Source organism: Cavia porcellus, unplaced genomic scaffold, assembly GCF_034190915.1.
Source record: "Cavia porcellus strain 051 isolate PalLab524CR breed Dunkin Hartley unplaced genomic scaffold, mCavPor4.1 scaffold_2, whole genome shotgun sequence".
Lineage (NCBI taxonomy): Eukaryota > Metazoa > Chordata > Mammalia > Rodentia > Caviidae > Cavia > Cavia porcellus.
The window spans coordinates 12546343-12553271 of NW_026947485.1; positions in this window are offsets into that span (position 1 = coordinate 12546343).

The following is a 6929-nucleotide window of genomic DNA, read 5'->3' on the forward strand; positions in this document are numbered from 1 at the left end:
AGATTCCGATAAGTTGTGTCTGCATTTTCATTTTCTTTTAGGTATTGTTTAATTTCTTCTTTAATTTCTTCTGTGACCCACTGATTGCTCAAGAGTGTGTTATTCAGTTTCCATGTGTTTGCGGAATTTTTGCAGTATCTTTTATCATTAATTTCTAATTTCAGAGCGCTATGATCCGATAATATGCAAGGGATGATTTCAACTCTTTTGCATTTGCTTAAATATGTTCTGTGAGCTAATATATGGTCTATTTTAGAAAATGATCCATGTACTGCTGAGAAGAATGTGTATTCTGATGTTGTTGGGTGGAACATTCTGTATATGTCTATCAAACCCATTTGTTCACAGGTGTGATTCAGTTCTGTTATTTCTTTGCTCATTTTCTGTCTGGTTGATCTGTCCCTTGGTGTCAGTGGTGTATTAAGGTCTCCTGTTACAATTGTGTTACTGATAATTTGAGTTTTCATTTCTGTTAATAATTGTTTTATATAACTGGGTGCTCTGGAGTTTGGTGCGTATATATTTAAGATAGTTATCTCTTCCTCTTGGAGTTTTCCCCTTATGAGTATGTAGTGACCTTCTTTGTCCTTAATGGTCATTGTTGGTTTAAAGTTCACGTTGTCTGCAAACAGAATGGCTACTCCTGCCTTTTTTTGGATTCCTGCTGCATGAAGTATTGTTTTCCATCCATTGACTTTCAGTCTGTGAGTATCCTTCTGGGTTAGATGGGTTTCCTGTAAACAGCATATGGTTGGATTTTGTTTCTTGATCCATTCTGCTAGTCTGTTTCTTTTGATTGGTGCATTGAGACCATTTACATTAATGGTTATTACTGTTAAATGCTGGTTAATTGTAGGAATGTTATCTCTCTGCTGTTGCATCTTTATCTTTCTGTTCTGTTTAATTATTTGCTTTGCTTAGTGGTTTTTTCCTTTGTGTATCTAAACTGTCTTTCAATATTTTTTGCAGGGTTGGTTTGGTGTTCATGAAGTTCTTCAGCTGTTCTTTGTCATGGAAGTATCGTATTTCACCATCTATTTTGAATGATAGTTTTGCAGGATATATCAGTCTTGGTTGGAGATCATTTTGCTTTAGGATCTGGAATATTTCACTCCATGCTCTTCTTGACTTTATCGTTTGTGCTGAGAAGTCTGCTGTGATTCTGATAGGTTTTCCTTTATAAGTGATCTGTCTTTTCTCTCTGACAGCTTTTAATAATCTATTCTTGTGTTGGATTTCTGGGATGGTGATTATTATATGTCTGGGTGTAGTTTTATTTTGGTTATGACTATTTGGAGTTCTATATGCTTCACTGATCCTGATGTCAGTTTCTGATCTCATGCTTGGGAAATTTTCAGCTATTACTTCTCTAAATATCCTCCTGACATCCTTCATGTTGTCTCCCTCTCTTTCATTAATCCCTATCATTCTTATGTTATTCTTCTTTGCATTGTCTTGCAGTTGTTGAATTGTTGTTTCCTGATTCCTTGTTATTTTCAAAAGATCTTTCCTTTCCTGTTCACTAGCTGCAATCCTGTCTTCAAGGTCTGAAATTCTATCTTCACTTTCATTAAGGCGGTTTTTACAACTTTCAGTGGAGTTTTTTATTTCCTGTATATCTCTGTGCATCTGCATTATGTATTGTTTGTTTCTTATATTGCTCGTCTAGGGATTCTATCTTTTTGTTTAGTTCCTCCAATTTTTTATCTGTGTTTTCTTTAGATATATTTAGAATCTCTTTCATTTCTTTTATCATTTCTTCTTTTATCTGGGAGATTATTTCGAGTTTGAATTTCTTTAAAGCTTCCTGGAGTTGCTTGTCAATTTCAGTAGCTATTGTGTCCGATATATGAGGTGGATGGGATATATTTTCTTCTATATACATCGCTCCTAGGGTTTCTTGAGATGGGCTGGAGGTTTGAGGTTGTAATTTGGTCTTTCGTTTTGTCATTTTCCTATATTTCTGTGTTTCAAGTGTTATTTGAAAGCTTCCTCAGGATCTGTTGAAAATCCCCTTCTATGTTTGGAGCTACTGAGACTCTGGCACCACGCTACCCCAAGCCATTGGGCCTACAGAACCAGTGGCCCTCCTCTGCCTGCTCAGAACTCCGCAGTTCCAGACAAGCTGGGCCTCAGGGACACTGTGCGCCCACCTGCCCCTTGGAAGCTCCACAGTTCTTCAATCGCAGCCGGGTTAGGGTACTCACCACAGGCCGCAGTGCCTCAGGAACTTGTGGTCCCTCCCTGCTTGCAGAGATATCCACAGTCCTCCAGACACACAGAGAGGCCGATGAGGGCACCCCAGATCTGCCCAGCTCCTCCTCTGCACACCGATGGCCAGGCGTGGCAGCTAAACAGGCTGGGCTAGGCTGATAGTGTGGGCCCGCCCACCCGTCGGGAGCTCAGCAGTTCTCCAAGTGTAACCGGCATGGGGAGGCTGATGTGGAAGCCTCGAACCCACCTCTCCCCTTCACTGCACCTGGAAGCCTGGGGGAACTCCAACAGTCTGGGCGGAGATATCCAGAGTCCTCCAGACACGCAGAGAGGCTGATGAGGGCACCCCAGATCTGCCCAGCTCCTCCTCTGCCCAAGATGTATCAACTTTTCTGCAAATGACTCAAATTTATCCTTTTTTGGCAGGGTAACACTCCACTTGTATAAACGCCACATTTTGTTTACCCATTCATCTGTTGATGCAAGATCCAGCTATCATGAATTGCACTGCTATAAACATGTGTGTGCATGTATCACTGTGGCATGCTGTCTTTAAGTCTTTTGGGAAAACATCTAGAAGGAGAATAGCTGGGTGAAACGGGTGAAATAGAATCTTTACTTTTAGTGTTTTGAGGCATCTCCAGACTGATATCCGAAGTAACTGCATCAGTTTTCAGTCCCACCAACAATGGAGAAGTGTCCTTTATCCCACGGCCTGCCAGCATGCGTTGTTAGTTTACTTCTGGATCTTAGCCATTCTCTCTGGAGTGAGATGGAATCTCAGTGCTGTCTTAACTAGCATTTCTCAAATGGCCAGCAACCTTTAACATTTTTTCATATATTTGTTGGCTATTTCTATTTATTCATCTGAGAAATGTATATCCATTTCAGATACCCATTTTCAATAGGGCCTTTAAATTTGAAGAGTCTAATTTTTTTATATATTCTAAGTATTCTATATATTAGTCCTTTGAGGAATAGGTAGAAAATTATTTTTCCCATTGTGTACTTTGTCAGTTCATTTTGTTAGTGGCTTCCTTTGCTGTTCAGTGGTTGACTTTTTAGCTAATATGGAGCCCAAATTAGTATTAAAATTAGCGATCAATCCTCCCACCCCCCATGTTCTGGGTAGTTCCCATTTCAAATAATCTGTCCTATTGTTCCTATAGCATACATAAACTTGTCAGATCTTGTAGTTCTTCTTTTTGGTGGAGAAAATAGTTACTGAGGCAGATAGCTTTGGTTGCAAATAACGGAATTCCAAATCAAATCGGGTTTAACAGAAGGAAAAAAGAACAGCTCGCATGCAACTGAAAACTTCAAGTAAGGCTTAAGCGAAGGCTTGACCTGACTTTATTTCTTTGAGAACTTTTCGGGTCTGCTGTCTTCTATAATGTCTACCACCACTGTAGATTTTGCTCATAACACCTAAAAGACTATTGATTTAAGGACCCATGACTGACCAAGAAGACCCCTTGGAAGCTGAGTGTGGCCACATAACCAGCAGAGTTAACAGGACGTAAGTAGAAGGCCTATATTCCTTCCTTCCTTGAGTTAGAATTTGAACATGGTAATGAGTCTCCTTGAGCCAAACAGATGAACACACTTGTAAAGGTAAAAATCATCTGAGTCCTACTTTTAAAGCTGAACAAAAGGTCCCTGACATTGTAGAACTTCCATGCCACTTTCACATAGTATGTGTTTTAACTGTCATAATGGGAAGAAACACTCCTTTTGTGTGAACCATTATGGTTTCAGGATGCTTTAGAGCAGCCAAGTAGGGCTTCTGGAGCCCCTGGGCCCCTGAGACTTTTAGTGGAGTTCCTGAGATCAGCACTGTTGCACGGAAACACTGGTAGGTTGAATAACGCCCCCAAAGATCTGGGACCAGTGGCTGTGTTACTTTATGCGGCAAGCGGGATTTTGAAAATGAGATTAAACAAAGGACCTTTCCTTCCTTCTTTCTTCTCCTTTTCCCTTGTTTCCTTTCCCTCTCTCTTTCCCTCCCTCTTTTTGTAGTACTAGGGCTTGAAACCAGGGCTTTTCCACTGAGCTATATCCCCAGCTCTTCTTATAAAATAAAAAAAAAAATTTTAAAACAGGGTTTCCCTAAGTCACTAAATTCCTTGGAAAGGGCTAAAACTCAGCCTGCTGGTGTGCTGGGATTATAGGTACGAGCCACCATCCAAGATGAATTAAGGATCTTGAAGTGGGAACGGATCCTCAGATGTAAAACCCACAGGGTCCCTGTAAGGGAGAGGACAGTTAGAGAAGGTGTAACATTATCTTGCGGGCTTTGAGGATGGAGGAGAGAATCACAAACCAAAAACCAGGAAGAAAACGGCAGCCTCCAGATACTGAAAGAGGTAAGGAGAAGGACTCCACCCTAGAGGCTCTGGGACAACCGTCTCTCCTGACATCTGACTTCAGCCCAGGAAGATTGATTTTGAACTTCTGACCTCCAGAAATTTAAGATAATAAATGTTTATTGTTTTGAGCTGTTAAGTCTGTGCAGCTTTGCACAGCAACATTGAGGAACCAGCACAGATATTTAGGTGTTTTCTCATTCGAATTGTCTCTCAGGTATTTGGGGATTTACCAGAGGCTGTACGATACATTATAAGCACCAGATATAAGAATCTAGTGGTTTTCCATTAAACTAAATTTAAATGGGTTTGCAAAAATATAAAACATCTCAAAAATTTTTTCATTTAGAGAAATTTCTTTTTTTCTTTCTTTCTTTCTTTCTTTCTTTTTTTTTTTTTTTTTGAGACAAGGTCTTGCTATGCAGTTCAGGCTGGTGTTGGGTTCACTTCATAGCGCAGTCTGGTTTCAAACTTGCAATCCTCCTGCCTCAGCCTCCCAAATGCTAGGATTACAGGAGTGTGCCACCATGCCTGGCCAAAATTTATTTTTAAAAATTAAGACAATGTTGTTTATGTTAACCTGTAAGGGATTTATTATCATTTCAAATGAAATAACAATTTTAAAATTCTTTTTTATTTATAGTACAGTAAATGTCAATAACTATAAAGCACACATAAAAAGGTTCTTTGCGACCCTCAATAATTTTTTGAGGATATAAAGTAATCCTTAAACCAGACATTTGATAATTCAGCCTAAATAATATAGTAGAAAAATTAGGCCCAGAAATTTTAGATCATAATTTTTCTTCTTACAGGAAGAGAAAGCTTTCCCCCCAAATATTGACTAGAAATGCCACACTATGTCTCCCAGACAACCTGGCTCTGCCTTTCTCTCCACAGACTGCTGAAAGGAAAAGAGTCTCTTCTGGGTTGTTGAGAACTGCTCTTTATGAAAGTCACTGAGCAAGGTTCCCAGACATGGTTCTTGATATAGTAAAAAAAGAGATAAGAGAATTTAGAAAATCCTTTTCTCTATTGACAAAGCTTAGCTTTCAAGCCTATTGTCTTGTTAAGGAATTGAAAACTGCTTTTAGAAGGCAGAAGCTGAATGCTAACTCTCTCCTCTTTTCCTCTCCCCTCTCTCCCTCTCCCCTCTCTCCCTCCCACTCTGTCCTGCTATCATCATTTCCTGTCCTGATCGCCCAAGTCCTCAACTTGCTTAAGGTCTTGGGGAGAAGGTTTTGTACAACCGAGAGAAAAGATGGAACATATAATGTAGAAATACATACACGGAAAAAGAAATACATGAGATATATGCATACATTTAATAAGGTTGTCCTCTGACAAACGTAGCTTAGAATCCTTGTTCTGCTGTATATTTGTTGTGTGCCCCCAGGTATATCAACTTCCCTAAACTTTGACTTCTTTATCTATAACACAGAGAAAACAACAATATCTGTCGTATAGATTTGTTCTGAGGGTAATATGAGGTCACATCATGTATTACAGTATCATTGTGAATTGTTCATAATAGGTGTTCCATAAACGTTAATCATTATATTGCTGTATGTTTCAATCACACCTGCCAATCACATCACCATAGTCACCTGGTATGATACCTGCCATGGGAATGTACATTCTCTTCCATACATATTGTTCTGAAAAATTAGTCATTTAGTTTGTGCTCAGGATAAAACTGGACTAAGTTGGTTCTGTGAGAAAAGACTGCTTGATGACTGGCTGAACCAATTCATCAGCATTCCTAATTAGTTTCCTCCAGTTTTCACAGACTGCAAAATAAGATCTCAAGAATTTTTCAAGATCATCTTGTCAAGAAGTCATAATCATTTCTCCCTTTGGTGAGACTAGGCTGGAAGGAAGGGGAAAAAGAAGGAAGAAAGGAAGGAAAGAAGGAAAGATCAGAGAAAGAAAAGGAGAGAGTTAATATTCAGCCAGTGAAAACAGCACTGTTAATCATCATCTGATACTAGCCTAACTGATGAGTATGAATTCCGCTTTAATTCTTCTATGCATAATGTAAGCAGTCTTGTTACTGTTGAGGGCTGTAATGGACAATTCAGGTTTTTGCATAATTTATCAATAGATTTCTCAAGCATCTGCAAAACAGGCCTGTAGTTAAGGTTTTCTAACACAGACACATCTTGTAGTTCCAAGTACATTAGATAAACAAATGTGTATTCACAAGGAGATGATACAGACTATCACCAATAGTGGGGCTCAGACGCTTCCCACGGAAGGCCAAATAGTAAATATTTTAGGCTTTGTGGGCCATAAAGTCTCTACTACAACAACTTAATGCTGCTGGTATAGCAGAAAGCAGCCACAGAG